The sequence below is a fragment of the Sminthopsis crassicaudata genome, chromosome 1, assembly GCF_048593235.1.
Source record: "Sminthopsis crassicaudata isolate SCR6 chromosome 1, ASM4859323v1, whole genome shotgun sequence".
Classification (NCBI taxonomy): domain Eukaryota; kingdom Metazoa; phylum Chordata; class Mammalia; order Dasyuromorphia; family Dasyuridae; genus Sminthopsis; species Sminthopsis crassicaudata.
In genome coordinates this window covers 408,051,378-408,067,427 of record NC_133617.1, presented here as the reverse complement: position 1 = coordinate 408,067,427, position 16,050 = coordinate 408,051,378, and the positions used below count along the sequence as shown (strand labels likewise).

Sequence of the window (16,050 nt, the reverse complement as noted above, 5' to 3'; positions counted from 1 at the left end):
GAGAGTATTTGTTGGGGTAGAGTGTTTTAGATTTCAGTTATTTGTTCTGTAACCTATAGATATGAATGGCTTATCTAAGGCAGATTTCTTCATTTATTTGACTTTGGGAAAGAGGATACAGGGTAATATATAATCTGATCTTTGTCTTCAAGTTGTTTACAAGATATTTAGGCTTTTACTTTTGCAATAAAAGAATAGGAGATTCACAGATTTAAAAAAAAAATTAGCACAAAGAGATTTTAGAGGGTCAAAGGGGTCAAAATCTGGACCTTCAAAACTCCCAATTTCTTTCTGAACCTGATTAAAAAGTAATTGAAAATGTCTAACAAGATAAATAAAAATATAATAAAATCTAGATAATGTTAATAACTTTATGGAATTGAAATTTTTTTTCTATTTCAGTAGCTCTTTTTGAGCTTGAAACCACTGATTGTTCATTTCCTTCATTTTACAGATAAAGAATTTGACTAAAAGAAGTAACTGTTTTCAGTAAAGTCATCTAAGTATCAGCCCTAGAATTTGAACTCTAAAGCAAATGCACTTTACACTTAATGGTTGTGTTTGGATCATTTGAATTTTAACAACCCATTTTAAAGGACTAACAAGATTGCATTAATTTCAGAAAAAAAAATGATTAGTCTAATATTCAACAACAAAGAAAAAAGAAGGCAACAAAAATCTGGTTTTATGAAGGATTCTACCCTGTCACTCAATGAGAAAGAAGCATAATTTGAATCTTGAATATTAAAAATATACACATAATAAATATTTGAAAGAATTTTGAGAACCATTGAAAATATGAATGACTTTTACCTTATCAAAACCATCATTTCATTATTCCTGAATGAACATAAAAAAACTAAATTTTGTCTATTAGGTTTTATTCTAAATCTTGTCCTGGAGAAATTTCCTTCCTTGCTCATAGAATATCTATCCCTTTTTTTTGGAGGGGGGGATAGGAGTGGGAGGAAGATAACTGGGCTTAAGTGACTTTTCCAGGATCACACAGTATTAAGTGTATAAATCCAGATTTGGACTTAGGTCCTCTGCTGTACTATATAGCTGCTCCAATACCTACCCTCTTAAAAAAAATTTTGGACCATATTTTCAATAACTTTATTAATGGCTAAAAAGTGCTCACATGAGGAAACTATTCTCATAGAAGAAAAACTGACCATGGCCTACAAATCAGGAGGAGAGAAGTACAGCTTGTAGTCTTGGATTTGCCAATATCTAACTGGGTGTAATCTTAAGGAAGTTTTTTTTTAACTTCCTCAAAATGGCATGATAGGTTAAATTGCAAATGGACTTTGTAGTAACTGTATCTGAAAGGTTAGAATCCTTTCCTGGAATTCTCTGACTTACTAAGATTTACTCTCTACTTCCCCTCAAAGTTGGGGAATTATTTTTCCGAAATTTTATCATTCGGTAAGGAAAATACTAAGACCTCTTTAGTATAAGGAACTCCAATGCAGGTGGCAATTTCTCAGAATAGAGTTGTTAGGGCAGAAAGGCCTTAAATGACAAGCTTAGAATCAAGCAACAGTATGTGTCAACAGTATGGTAAGATTTGCTACTTTCAAGACTAGCTTTCTTCCCACCAACTGACATTATTATTATTATATGAACAATTATGAATAAATACTTTTGGTTGATAGATATGCTCATTAAAAAATAGTTTTCTTAGAAGAAGGTTGTTGCCCCATTCCTTTTGAAAACAGACCCTGAAGGAAAGAATCTTTACTGGTCATTATCAGTAAAGTATGAGTTTGTCAATATATTTTAACCCTTGTGAAATTTTAAGCATTTTCTCTAATTATTGAATGGAAAATTTTGTCTGCCTATTATATGTAAAAAGAAGGTCCTCATTCCTTAAATCCTGGATGTCAAAATAAAATTGGAAATTGTCATTCATATCCTTTGACTGTTTTTTAATTGGAGTATTCTTATAAATTTCAGTCAATTCTCTATATATTTTAGAAATTAGGCTTTTATCAGAAACCTTGTATGCAAATTCTCCCCCCCCCCCCACCAGTTTTCTGCTTCCCTTCTAATATTCACTGCATTGGTTTTGTTTGTACAAAACCTTTTAAATTTAATATAATCGAAATTAGCCATTTTGCATTTCATGGCTCTGTCATCTTTACTACTTTAGTCCTTAAAAAAAAATCTTTAACAAAAAAGTTTGGATAATCATTTTATGGTGTCAGATACCATTTTTACAGTAGTTTTCTAAATAATGTAACAGTGATACTTCAGAATCATGACCTATAAGAGTACTCCATATTTGAAATAGGGAGAAACTTTTGTCTGATTAGAAAATGTCTTAAATGTTATCTGAAGTTATAGTATTATTTTTAATTCTATAGACTTCAGTTTCTCCAGAAATAATGAGATTAAGAATCTGAATGAGTGCATCTTAAAAGAGACTGTTACTCTATTGCTACTGCCTACTTTTTTCTGGACTGGGTTATAAGTCTAATTTGGCAGAGTATTCAGGAAGAAGATGAGAAACAACTCATTCTTAGAAAAACAAAGTGAGAGATAGCTGTGGACTAATGCTAGAGATTAGGAAATTTTATTTCTAATCCTAGATCTTCTACTATTTGTGTGCTCACAGACAAGTTATTTTACTTTACTTATTTTTAAATTAAAAGGTTGAACTAGATCAAACACTTGTAATTTAAAGTATGAACTTGTTTAATTTAAAATAATGGCATTTTAATAAAATTAGTTTTCTTTGTAATACTAGGCTTTTAAAATTATTTTTAATGTAATTGGTTTTCTTTGAAATCTTTTGTATTTTATTTTATGCATTCAAAAACATTATTATCCATAGGCTTCATCAGTCTCCCAAAGTGGTCTGTGACACAAAAAAAGATAAGAAATCTTGGACTAGATGATAATAAAATCTTTTAGGGTTAGTCAATAAATATTTGTGTAACATTCCCTATATATCAGGCATTATGCCAAGTGCCAGAAATCTTTAGTTGAGGGGGCAAAAATGTTTCTTCCTTTGAAGGAGCTCATATTCCAAAGGGAGTAACATCATTTAAAAAATTGTATGTACTAGATATATAGAGAGATAGATATAGTATAAATGGACTATTTGGATTATAGGTCTAAAATTATAGTGTGTTTAGGAGCAGAAAGTGTTGGAGTTTTCTTAAATCAATCAATAGGGAATTTTAAAAGAATTAAAAGGAAAAAGTAAACTGGAGTAAAAAAGAATATGGTATGAGAGAATTTAGCGGAAAGTTTCCTTGACACTCTGGCATGCCTGATCAAATCCAAACCTGGTGCTGTGGGGGGAGGAAGAGAACATCCCTAATATATCCTGGGATGTGAGGTCGTCAACAATTGTAGATACTTTAATACAGCCCTTCTTTCTTTTCCATGCTGCTGACTTTAGGGCTCCTCACTGGGGCTGGTTCAAAGTTGGTAGAAAGCTACTCTAGCATCAATCTGAATCTTGCGCTGAGATTCTTCAACCTTAGCTAAACTGAGACAATTCCTTTTCCCTATCACAAATTTCTGTCCACTTACTCTTAGTGGGATTTTTTTTCCAGTTTACATTTTCTTTTGCAATATGGCTAATTAGGAAATAGATTTTGCATAACTTCATATGTATAATTGATCTCAAATTGTGTGCCTTCTCAAAGAGGAGGAAGGGAGAGAATTCGGAACTTAAAATTTAGAAAATGGATGTTAAATTTTGTATACATATTTGGGAATTATTTAGTAAGAATTACATAAATATCAAAGTTATTAAATATTAAAGTTGTAAAAAGGGATATTGACCAAATTCTCTTTATGTATAGGAGAAAGTATTAGTGCTAGGATGGCAAAAATGAAATAGTCCCTGCCCTTAGGGAGTTTCCATTGTTGGGATAGTTAGTGGGTGGATAGGATAGAAAATGAGCATGAAAAAGTAAATGTAAGAAATAAAGTTTTGCCTACCTATACATTTCTACTCCTGCTTATCAGGAGTCCCCCTTTCTGCTACTTTTTTCACAGGTTTATTATACAGATTTGGATATATTATAGGTCAAATGATGTCCCCTAAAACTTTTCACCTGTGTACAAGGGATCTCCACTGATGGATACTTTTAATTAAAACAGAAGCAAAAGGTTTGTTTTTGTTTTAAAGTCTGGGCACTTTTCCAAGCTCAGATATTTTTAAAATACAAATTTCATGCAACATTGTTATAGATTCTCTCTGCTTTGTTTGTTTTTTCTCTAGCTCCAGGAAGGAGGATGTCACTAAAAAGAACATATACTAACATTCTAGTTAAACTATTCTCTTTTACTACACAGAAAATGCTTAAATAAAAGGTTACAGGCACAACAAGAAGAGCTGTATTCTTATCAAATGCACATAACTTTCAGTTGTTAGTAATAATTATATATATATATATATATATGCATATATATATATATATGTGTGTGTGTGTGTGTGTGTGTGTGTGTGTGTGTATGTATATACAGACAAATGCATATATAGAATACATCCTGAGAATTAGATGTGCAATTATTATTTTCAATTTTACAGATCAGGAAACTAAGGCAAGCAGAAGGTAAATGACTTACCTGGATTCTCTCACTATTAAGTTGCTGAAGCTAGATTTGAACTCAGATTTTCCTGACTTCAGGTCTTAAGGCTCTGCCCCTTAGTATGTAAAAAATCTTGAAATCAGAGGCTATTTTTGGTTTTTGCCTTTTATCCTCAATGTGAATATAGTATGGCACCTAGCACACACAACAATACTTGTATTGATCTGAATAAATTAATCCCATTTTAGGTGTTTTCAAGGAAGAAATCAATATCTTCTAGTGTACTTTGCATTTTAATAGAGTTGCTAGGTTAGCATGTTGGTTTGAAAAATCCTGAAACTACAGCTGTTACAAAGGTAACGGCCATTTGAGCCGGGCAGGATGCCATACTAATAGCTGGAGTGGGCCAACCCTGAATAGATAATATTTTTCTCTCTCAAAGTTTGGCCATAATGGTTTACCTATTGTATTTAATTAGCATTTCAAAATTAGGGCAAGATTTACTAATATCAAAACTCTCAGAAATCAAGTTTAATTCATGGAAGGTCATATCAAAATTGGAAAATTTATAAAGGAAAGTAATATTTTAATTTATATTATTAACTAATTAACATTATTAACTAATCGGTTACTTGTTTAGAGTTAACAATTGACTTTGTTGTATTTTTTGCTTTTTCTGTTCTTGGTGATGATGTTGCTTTTAAAGATACCAGAACAGAGTCATCCAGTGTTTGTAACAGAAACTTGCCTTGTTAACTAAGAAATTCTTGACTTGTATGTCCTTGGTATTTTGTATTTGCTTTAAATTTGCAATGTATCTGACTTCTGGTCTTATATCAGAAGAAGGCACCTGGAACTAGTGAACATAAAATGAATGATCCTTCTCTATAAATAATAATTATTATTACCACAGACTTTCTAACAGTTATTGGTCTTTCCTTTTTTACAGCTTGAACAGTTCTGAAACAACTTGATTATTCTCTCTAAAATAAATATAAAAAACTCCTAAAGTCTGCTTGTTTGATTTTAAATTTTTAGCAGTAATGCTTGAATGGTATCTCAGGGAGAGACTTATAATTTATATACTCTGAGAGAGCTGTGGGGAGGCAAGGGGAGGCAGAATCTAATCTGGTTCTTCCTGTCCCTTCCCATGGTCCTCTCAAATCCTAGGGGCATATTTGGTTATGATGAAAAGATGATAAAACAGTCGTTATTGGTATGCACACTTCAAAAGTCTTTGTCAAATGGCTATTGTAATATGAGGTGGAAATTAAGGACAAAGTGTTCTCTATATCAGTGATAGGCATTCTAGCAGGACAACCAAGATCACAAAAAAAAGTGAAGTCAAAGTTACTGATCAGCCAGTCCAAGGAAATGTCATTGAACTTTGCAGAGCTGGTTTTTGTTTTTCTTGAGTACCTGCTTGACAGGCTCCATCTCTAGTGAAAAGTTAAGAACTGTTTGACTTAAAATTGAGTACTGAGTAATTAAAACTTCCTCACCCTTCTTTTCTGTTTATATAGTCTTTGGACTTAACTAGATTTCCATTTCTTCTCTATGGATAACAAGAACTTCACTCAAAATGTATATTGCAAAGAGAGAATTCTTTGTTTTTAGAAGGATTAACTGAAGGAATTAATTCAACAGTTATTGCTTGGGAAAGAGACTGGTGCATCAGAAGAGTCAGTGAACTTGGACCTGCAAGAGCAGTTTGAATCTAATTTTTAAAAAATATATATATTGGAGGCTTTTGAGGGTACGAGTGATATCAGATCTTTTCATTAGGAAAATTAATGTGCTAAAGCATAAGAGTAGATGGGAAGGGGAGCAAAGAAATGGACAACAGAGATTCAAAAGGAGGTTTTTACAGTAGTCCAAGCCATTAATGAAAGAGACATTGTCCTGTTTGGTAATGAAATGAAAGGGGAGAGATGAATTCAACAGAGATTGTCCTTTATACTCTCAGGTAAAATGCTCAACTTCTTCAGGTATCTCTGTGACACTTAGCTTATTCCTTTGTATTTCTTCTATTCTCTTCTATGAAATTTGTGGGATGTCTTTCCTCTGGTTAAATTGTAATTTCCTTAAGATCAGCACTTTTGTTATAGCTCTTTTTATACCTCTAGTACTTTATATATTAACAGAATAACAAATTGTTAACATTCCCTAGATTATGGAGAAAGCAAAGGAAAACATCTACTGCTTCATTGACTACACTAAAGCTTTTGACTGTATGGATTAAAACAAAATGTAGCAAGTCCTCAGAGAGACAGGAGTCCCAGATTATTTTATGTATCTCCTAAGGAGCCTATATGCAGGCCAACAAACAACAAAACTAAAAAAGAAACTGGCTTAAAATTGGTGATGGAGAGTGACATGGTGCTGTATATTGTCATCTTATTTACTTAACTCATATGTAGAGTACTTCCCATGAAATGCTAGGCTGGATGAAACAAAGTTGAATTAAGGGTGCCAGGAGAATATAAAAAAATCTCATATAAGCAAATGATAACCACTCTAATGGCACACCCTAATATTTTGGCAACTGGTCCCATCACTTTCTGGAAAATAGAAAAAGAAGAAATGGAAGTAGTGTCAGATATATTTTGGAGCTTAAAGATCACTACAGATGGCAACTTTAGCCATGAAATTAAAAGACTCTTGCCCTTTGGAAGGAAAGCTATGGCAAATCTGAATAGCATGCTAAGAGGCAAAGAGATCACCTTGCTGATGAAGATTCACAAAGTCAAAACTATAGGTTTTTTTTTTTCAGTGGCGATGTATACTTGTGAGAATTGGACAATAAGTAAAGCTGAGTGCCACAGAATTGGAACTTTTGAATTGTAGTGCTAGAGATGACTTTTGAGGTTCTTTAGACAGTAAGAAGATGAATCAATCCTTACAAGAAATTAATTCAGGATGTTAGCTAGAAGCTCAAATAATGAAGCTGAAGTTTAAATACTTTGGCCACAAAACAAGATAAACAGGACTTATTGGAAAAGATCATCATATTGGGTAAGACTGCAGGCAGAGTATATTTAGAAATGAATATGATATGAAAGCAAAAGGCATCAATAATAAAAGTTAATTAAAATAAAAAAGAAGGAAAATAAAAATGGAGATTACTAAGAGAGACAAATACAAGAGTGGTAACATTCTGCTTTTAAAAAAAATCAGTCCAAGATTTTTAGTGTTAATCAAAGATCTTGAAATGTGCTAAAGATATTTACTTTTTAAATTCTGTTGGGGACAAGAGGAAGATTAGGTTAGGACTACTTCTTGGATATGGTGGAAAAGAAACTAACCAAGATGGCAGAAAAGAAACAAAAGAGACTCCACTCCTTCTGATTGGAAATGACAAATGGTAGTCCTGGAAAGGGAAGAGGTTAGGCTAATCCTTGCAAATGATGGAAGAAGCAAGAGGTCATAGATCTAAGACATAAAATTATTTCTTTGGAGTTAGACCTCACCTCATCACCCAACCCTTTGAATGTCCTCTGTCTTCATCTCCATATTCTTTAACTTGGAGGAGTTTTGACTCAAGTCATCAGATCTTACTTAAGTATAAGGTAGTAGTAGAGATAATAATTTTTACTAGAATCTAACATTATCATGTTAGATATTTGATATGTTTATCATGTGAAAATATTTGAAATTTTTTGCCCTTCATTCTTGAAGATGACTTAAGACATCAGGAAGGTGATGCCATGGCATGCAAGTGAATTGGATTTGAGTGAAGGAAGGCTATGCAATGTCGTAGCCTTATTTTATACTCCAGAACCATCTAGGGCCAGTGGCAATATATAGATCAGGATGAGTGGAGATGATGCTGGATGCATTGGGAGTATTAGCATTTTGAAAATTTGTATCTAAAATATGTGTGCCATTTTGATAAATGGCATCTTTGAAATTTAAAGTTGTACAACAGGTCTAAACTGAATCTATTTGAGAGTATTTTCCTTTTTCAAAATTCATTTATATGGTGCTTTAAGCCTTACAAAGTGTGTTCCTTGTGATCCTGGGTTGTAGGTAGTGTAAACATTATTATCTTCATTTTGAAAATGATGAAATTAAGGCTTGGAGAGGTGGCTTAAGTTATTTTAGTTAAAGTTCATCAAGAGAGGAAAAAATATGTAAATGGGCTTTACATTATAGAGGAAACTGGAAAAATAAATGTATGCCAAGCTAGATAATACATGGACTCTTTCTAGAGTAGAAAGTATAATAGCAGTAGAGATATCCAGAAAAGGAGCCAATAATAAAATCCACAAACACACAAAACAGGGATAATAAAGAATATGATCTTATGAAAGTAATGGAAGGAGACAAATGTGACCTTAGAGATATTATTGAAATTTGATGGAATAAGATATATGGCTGGAATATGGCTCTAGGGGAAAAATGTTATTCAAAAGAACCAGAATGGAGCAGAATTAAGAAGCAATTTTCATGTAAGGAAAAGAAGGGAAAGAAGAGGTATAAAAAGCATGGTGGAGAATATTTGGGTGAAGATTGCTGGAAACAAAGCAAACCAATATTGTCATTGAAATATGTAATAGGCCACATTTTTACTTTTAATTTCCAACAGTGGATAGAAAGGAAATAGGTTACTTTAGCAATTAGCTCTATTACTTTATAGTATTAATGTAGAACTGCATACACAGCTTCTGTCAAGAAATATTTAATTTCTAAGCAAAGAGATATGAAAACCAGGAGCAACTAAATTTATCATATAAACATGTCTTTAAAACCAGATAGAGAGAGACAATAAAATAAGGCATGTTATCTCATAAAACAGAGAGATTCAGCAGAAAGGGGTAAGCAATAAGAGGTCATGCCAAAGATATTTAAGGGGGAAAATGGAAGAGAACAACAAAGAATAAAAATGGAAAAGATCTGCAAAATATTTCACCATCAAGGGCAATGCAGCTACTATATTTGGTCTCTAATTTTATAATTTAAATATAGCCTATAGAGGTACGTATGACAATAAAGAGAACAAATCTGGGGAAAAGCAATTGGATTAGACCATATGTACAAAGAGAGATCTGTTCTGGAGGTGGCACAACTTTGATTGTTGAATAATCAATTTACAAAGTTGTCAAAGGAAAAAATATAAAAAAGATAAAGAAAAATGCCATTTCTTATTACTATCCCAAAAGGTAACTAAATCAAGAGAACTGTTTGCAAGTACTACAATAATGTGTGTGTCTGTCAGTGGTCTGGAGCCATTTAAACAGATATCAAGGAAAACTTTGAAGGTATAAATACAAGAATCAGGTAAGGTTTATAAGTGATAGTCCACAGCAAACTGCACCTTTACCATCATATAATTGGCAGTCCTTGAAAATAACGACCCCACTGTGCTCATTATTTAATTTATTTTTAAAAGAAATTTGATTTGATAGCCTGATTTAGTATGGAATTTTCCTCTTATCTTTCAATAAGGTGTCTTCACACACATCAAATTTTTTCAACATTCTTTGAAAATTATAAACAGAGAGAACCTTAACAACCCACTGATTGAAAGAATCAATTTATGTAGGGAGATCTGTATTTGCCTCTACTGAGGGTAGAGATTCAATATAGAATCCAAGTTGAAGGGAATTTTTCTAACCTCCATATGCTTTTATTTGGGGATGACATCATATTGTTTCATCATGCCCAGGATTACTGCAGTATCTCCTTTAAGAAAGCATAACCACTGAAGAATTTTATCTCACTTATCCACACAATAAAAATCAAATGCATGGAGAATGTTTATTGTCCAGACTTTTCTAGTAATCAAGATATTTGTCTATTTGACTACCTATCTAGTTAGTTATATAGTTATCTTAAGCAGTGCAAATGGATAATGCTAGAACCAGAATTAAACAAGTTTGATAGAAAATGGGCCATACTTGTTAGGTTTTTACTAAGTGCTAAGTCAGTACTTAACAATTCTTTAGTTCACACCTTTGGTTCTGGCCTTTAAGGGGAGTTTACCCCTTTGAACTTCTGAGGAGGAGTTTATATATGAAAAGGAGTTTATACAAACTTTAAAAGGAGCAAGTTCATTGGTTGAAGTAATTTTCCCCCATTGAGTTCTCACACACCCCTTCTCTGGGAGGATAAAAGAGACAACTTTGGGCCCGGAGAAGTGAGTCTACTCTAGGTTAGAGTTGGGACGGTTCTCTACAAGAAGAAGAGTCTGACCAGGAGATTAAGTTGAGATAGCAGATCTCTTCCCAGAGAGCAATCAGCAGTTTCTGGAGACAACAGAAGATACACTTTGGCGTTCACAACATGGGGCAAGAACTTTTGCTTATCCTGAAAAGGACTTATTCTGAGCCCTTCAGAGGAGCTAGCTAGGACCTTTGCATTTTGGGGCCTGAACAGGGACAGACACCCTACCTCCACTGAAGTCCTCCTGTGACCAGGAGATTAGGTGAGTAGTCTAAGACAAATAAGGAACTTACCTTGTTAAGGGCTAAACCAGCAATCTCTTATAGCTGAAATGGGGCAGATGTTAGCTAAAGACATTCCCTCTACCTCAACTGACTCAGCCCCAGCCTCAGCTCCAGCCCCACCCAGGAGTGGTGCTATAAAGAGTATAATTAAGATAATTGAGGAGCAGAGTTTACTTGTAACCTGGGTACAGACTGCTAAACTCTTAGGCACATTAAAAAACACGTCCCCTTGGTTCTTAGAGGAAGAAAAACTAAATGTAGATAACTGGAAGCTAGTGGGACTTCAATTGAAAGAATTTCACAAAAAAAAAAAAATGGGCCTCGTTCAATTTCCACAGAGGTATTTTATATATACAGTGTAGTTCAATTAGCCTTAAACTATTGAGCAAGTTGTAGGAGAAGGAAAAATTTAAAAAATGAACAGAGGAGGAAGTGTGAGGGGAAAAAAAGAAAGATCAAGATCTTGCCCAAGGGCAAGGGGATTTAAATGAGGAATTAGGGTGTGATGACTCTGATTCTCTTGAAGAAGCTTCAACCTCATCTAGAGACTAGAGAGCAGATTATTGACAGACCTACATCAACTCCACCTTCAGGGGTGGAGGAAGAAGGAGGAGGGAAAGAGGCAGAAACACAAACAGAATCGCCTGTGAAGCAGCCTATGACAAGATTAGAAAAAGCATTGATTAAGGCTAAGAGAGAAGGACAGGATATAAGTGATTTTATACATGTATATCCTGTGATTGAAGGGATTGACTCTGTAGGTCAAAAAAGGAGAAAATATACACCTTTAGATTTGAATAAAATTAAAGATTTGAAAAAAGGTTGTACTCTTTATGGGGCTATATCAGCTTATGTTAAAATGTTACTAGTCTTATGAAGTCCTAACCCCGAATGACTGGAAATCCATAGCAAGGACATGTTTAGAACCTGGACAAAATCTGTTATGGCTTTCGGAGTTTCATGAATTATGTAAGATCCAAGTCAGATGCAATTTAAAAATAGGAGTTAACACACAATTCACTTTTGAACAATTAGCTGGTGAAGGTCAGTATGTAGAGAATTCAGAACAGATTAATTACCCCATGACAGTGTATGAGCAAATTGGTAAGGCTGCAATAAAAGCTTGGGGTTCCTTCCCCAGACAGAAAGATCAGGGAGAAGCTTTCACTAAAATAGAGCAAGGTCCCAGTGAACCTTTTGCGGATTTTGTGGGACATCTGCAAACTGCTGTCAAAAGAACTATTGGAGAAAATGAAGCTACAGAAATAATGACCAGACATCTGGCTAAGGAAAATGCCAATGAGATTTGCAAGAGGATTATATGGGGACTAGACAAGGATGCTTCTTTAGAGGAGATCATAAGATGCTGTTCTACAGTAGGAACAAATGCTTTTTACACCTATACTATGATGAACATGGAAAGACAGGGTCCCTCCTGGCAAGGGACTTCTAGAGAAAGTCGGCGATGTTTTCAGTGTGGAAAAATTGGACATCTAAGAGCTCAGTGTGGATATAGAGATAGAGTGAGAAGACAGAGTGAGAGAAGACCTAAAACTCCATGTCCAAAATGTCACAAAGGCTTCCACTGGGCCTCAGAAGCAGATTGACCCAGGGAAATGAGAAATGGGGCCCAGCTCCAAGATATCAATCAAAGGATAGGTGGGGCATGATTGCAACTGAGGTTACACCCAAAGAGCCTTTAGAAGGTTTGATCTGATCTGATCTCTGATTTGATCTGTCAGAAATTACTTGGAAGAAAGGGATTACCTGATCAGTCAGCCAAAAGGCAATCGGATTGCAGAAATGGATTACACTTGGAAAGAATACAGGCCTTTTAAACCAACAGGGCTGTGTCCAGTGCAAATAGCTCCAATGTAATTGCCAGATGATGAGAAGAGATTAAAGAGAAGGAAATTAGATAGGTTAACTGCCTGGGAGAGAGGGTTTGATTGTATTTCTTCAGATGGAGAAGGAATCAGATGGGTGCCAATGAGTTGTATTTGCCTTGTCCATCAGAGAGAGACAGAAAAAGAGAGAGACCGCAAAACAAAGGAGAAAATCTAAGAAACATCTGATACTGAAAGAGCATGGTTAATAAGAAGACTGTTAAAGAACTTTAAAACCAGCAGGAATCATTGGATTTCCTAACACAAGATGAGACTAATGGACAATGGACTTATGGACATTTATAAATTCTCAATTTATGATTATTTGATAATATTATTTGTTACATACTTCTAGCATGTATTATATTACTATGTTACTATGTGTTTATGTAATTTATGTAATTATGTGTAATACCTCCCATATTGATGGATTTATGTTTCAAGGTCATGACTACCTATATTCTAAATCAAAAGGAAGGGGGAGATATTAGGTTCTTACTAAGTGCTAAGTCGGTACTTAACAATTCTCTAGTTCACACCTTTGGTTGAACTTCTGAGGAGGAGTCTACATATGAAAAGGAGTTTACACAACCTTTAAAAGGAGCAACTTCATTGGTTGAAGTAATTTTCCCACAATCCCTTGAGTTCTCACACACCCATTCTCTGGAAGGATAAAAGAAGACATCATTGAGCAAGGAATTAGTCTACTTTGGGACAGAGTTGGGACGGCACTCTGGAGGAAGAAGTGTCGAGTCTGGGATTGAGTTGAGACAGCAGATCTCCTCCCAGAGAGTGATCAGCTGTTTCTGGAGACAACAGAACATTACACATACTATCTGGTGATTTTGTAAAGCCTGAATAATGATCCTAAAATATACAGAAATGAAGACTTATCATTTTAGTACAGAAATTCAGCTTATGTTGGATTTAGGTTATGAGGTACAAAAAATTAAAACTAGCTCTCACTCAAAGGATAATGGAGAGGTGCCTGGATATTTGAAACTAAAATGGCAGTGAATAACAAAGAATAAGCTTCAAATAGCCGTAATACAAGATTCCATCAAGGAAAAATATGATCAGATAATAGGATGGAATGGTCATGTTGTTAGAGTAAGGGATGGCAGGTAAATAAACTGCTTACTTTGTGATTTCAAAAGAAGTTAAGGACTACTCCCATCATCCCCGCTGCTCTGGTGGATGAATCATCTGTGATAATGTTATGGAAAGGCATGGAAAAGAGTTCAGCAGGATGAATAAGCATGGGGTTCTAATATTCATTAATGATGGTACATTCATGTGGATGAGATCACAGAGGCATTTGAGTATTTGAATAATATTTTAATCATCTACTTGTGGATGCTCTTTCTTGTGGAGTCCTTTCTTTGCCAAAAGTAAAGTGACTAATTAACTTTTGTCTTACCTTACATGTAATTAATTTGTTCAAAGAGAAGAGGTACCTCCAAAATGAGTAAATTATATTTTGGTTTTGGTTCTCATCAACAGAGAAGTATTGTTTCCTTAAGGGGAAATGATGGAAAACTTGAGGGCAAGTAACCACTCTATCTTAGAAATCTATACAATAGGAAGGTTAGTGTGGCAATAGTTCAAAGGATGAATGGATAATAGGAAATTATGAAGGGTTGCCTTTTTAGCATAACAGATTACAGGTCACATTACCATTTTTAAATGTCTGTCATGTTTGTCTATATTTTTCCCATTCAGGTGTACCCTGATCAAGTGTATCCCAGCTATCATACTTAGAAATAAGGTTGTCTCTGGATGTTGTGAAAGATTTAATGAAAATATGGAAGGGCATTGATAAGTAGAGAGACAGAATTATATAGTAAAAAAAATATTTAATACTTTCTAATTTCACCTTTACAAGAGAGTCAATTTAGTATCATTTTAAATCAATTTTTTTGTTGTTGTTGCTGTTTCTTTTTGTTAAAATAGTTGACTAGGAGTTAAGAAGGCTGAATCTGTTATCAATTAACTCTCTTGCCTTGGACATATTTCTCCCTCAGGGTTTGTTACCTAATATATCAAATGATGGTTAATTTAACAAGCTAAATTAACATCCCTTGCAACTTGAATGGTCTCTGAATTTGATACCTCCAACATTTTCCAGCTGTGTGACCATGGCCAGTCATTTAACCTCTGTCTTCCTCAGTTTCCTTAACTATAAAATAGGAATTAATAGTACTTTTCTCCGAAGAAAAATACTGTGAGGATCAACTGACATAATATTTGTAAAGTTCTTAGCAGAGTGCCTGGCATATAGTAAGCACTTAATAAATGCTTGTTCCCACCCCTTAGCATGTAGATTTACTATAGTCCAACCTCTTTGATTCACCTAAATTCACAGTACCTGTGTGGTCTACTACTTCACAAGTTTTACTAATACAAATATTAATTGTATGATTTTAAAATAGATTGTGCTTTCATAGAATAATACTCACTTCTGTGTGAGGCAGCAAGGTAGTGACTAGATTGATGGGATTAGATTCAAGCAGATTTATCAAATCCAGCCTCTGACATTATCTGTATGACCCTCAGCAAATTAGTTGCTTTATTTGAGGCATAGGCAACTCACAAATACAAAACTGTTATGGATCACAATTATGCCTTGGTTGAAGGTATTTCCACACCCACTGAAACCACAGATCTCTAACCCATTGACTTAATTTCTCTGTAAGTAATAGGACAGTTAAAGAACTGATGTGTAATGCTCAAAAGGCACAAATACATTTTTGGGGAGGGAATTTCTACCTTTGCTGCCGAATTTTAGTACTTAAGGCTGTGAGCCTTAGAAAAATTTCCAACTAAAATGAATTCCTTCTCCTTTCCCCCTAGAGACAGTGAATGCATATGACTTATGTGAGAGGCAGAATGTTTTCAAATGAGAGGCAAAATCCATTCCTAATGCTTTATGGTTATTCATTTCATTTCAAGCTTCAGAATCCTGGATTAATTTCGAATTGATACATGCAGAGTAACATACTTTGAGATTGTCCTTGGATGAAAAGTACTTTATGGATCTGGTATTAATTACATAGGGTCAGGCATATTTTGGAAAAATTTCAATTAATATAGGACATAAATGTCAAGAAGTCCATTTACCTGGAAGAAAGAAATTTAGCAACTATTGGAAATCTGCAACA

The 16,050-nt window shown here is 34.3% G+C and overlaps 1 protein-coding gene across 2 annotated transcripts in view; it reads left to right on the top strand.

Annotated features, from left to right (window-relative positions):
• The window catches only part of LOC141549998 (guanine nucleotide-binding protein subunit alpha-14), a 266,321-nt gene that overhangs the window by 27,041 nt on the left and 223,230 nt on the right, over positions 1-16,050 (top strand). The window contains exon 1 of one of the 2 annotated variants that reach the window (XM_074280105.1): positions 10,864-10,981. The exons of the other annotated variant lie outside the window; for it this stretch is intronic. The gene's annotated coding sequence lies outside the window, so the exon portion shown is untranslated. Of the gene's footprint in view, positions 1-10,863; positions 10,982-16,050 lie in introns of those variants that run through there. 2 annotated transcript variants of the gene reach the window in all.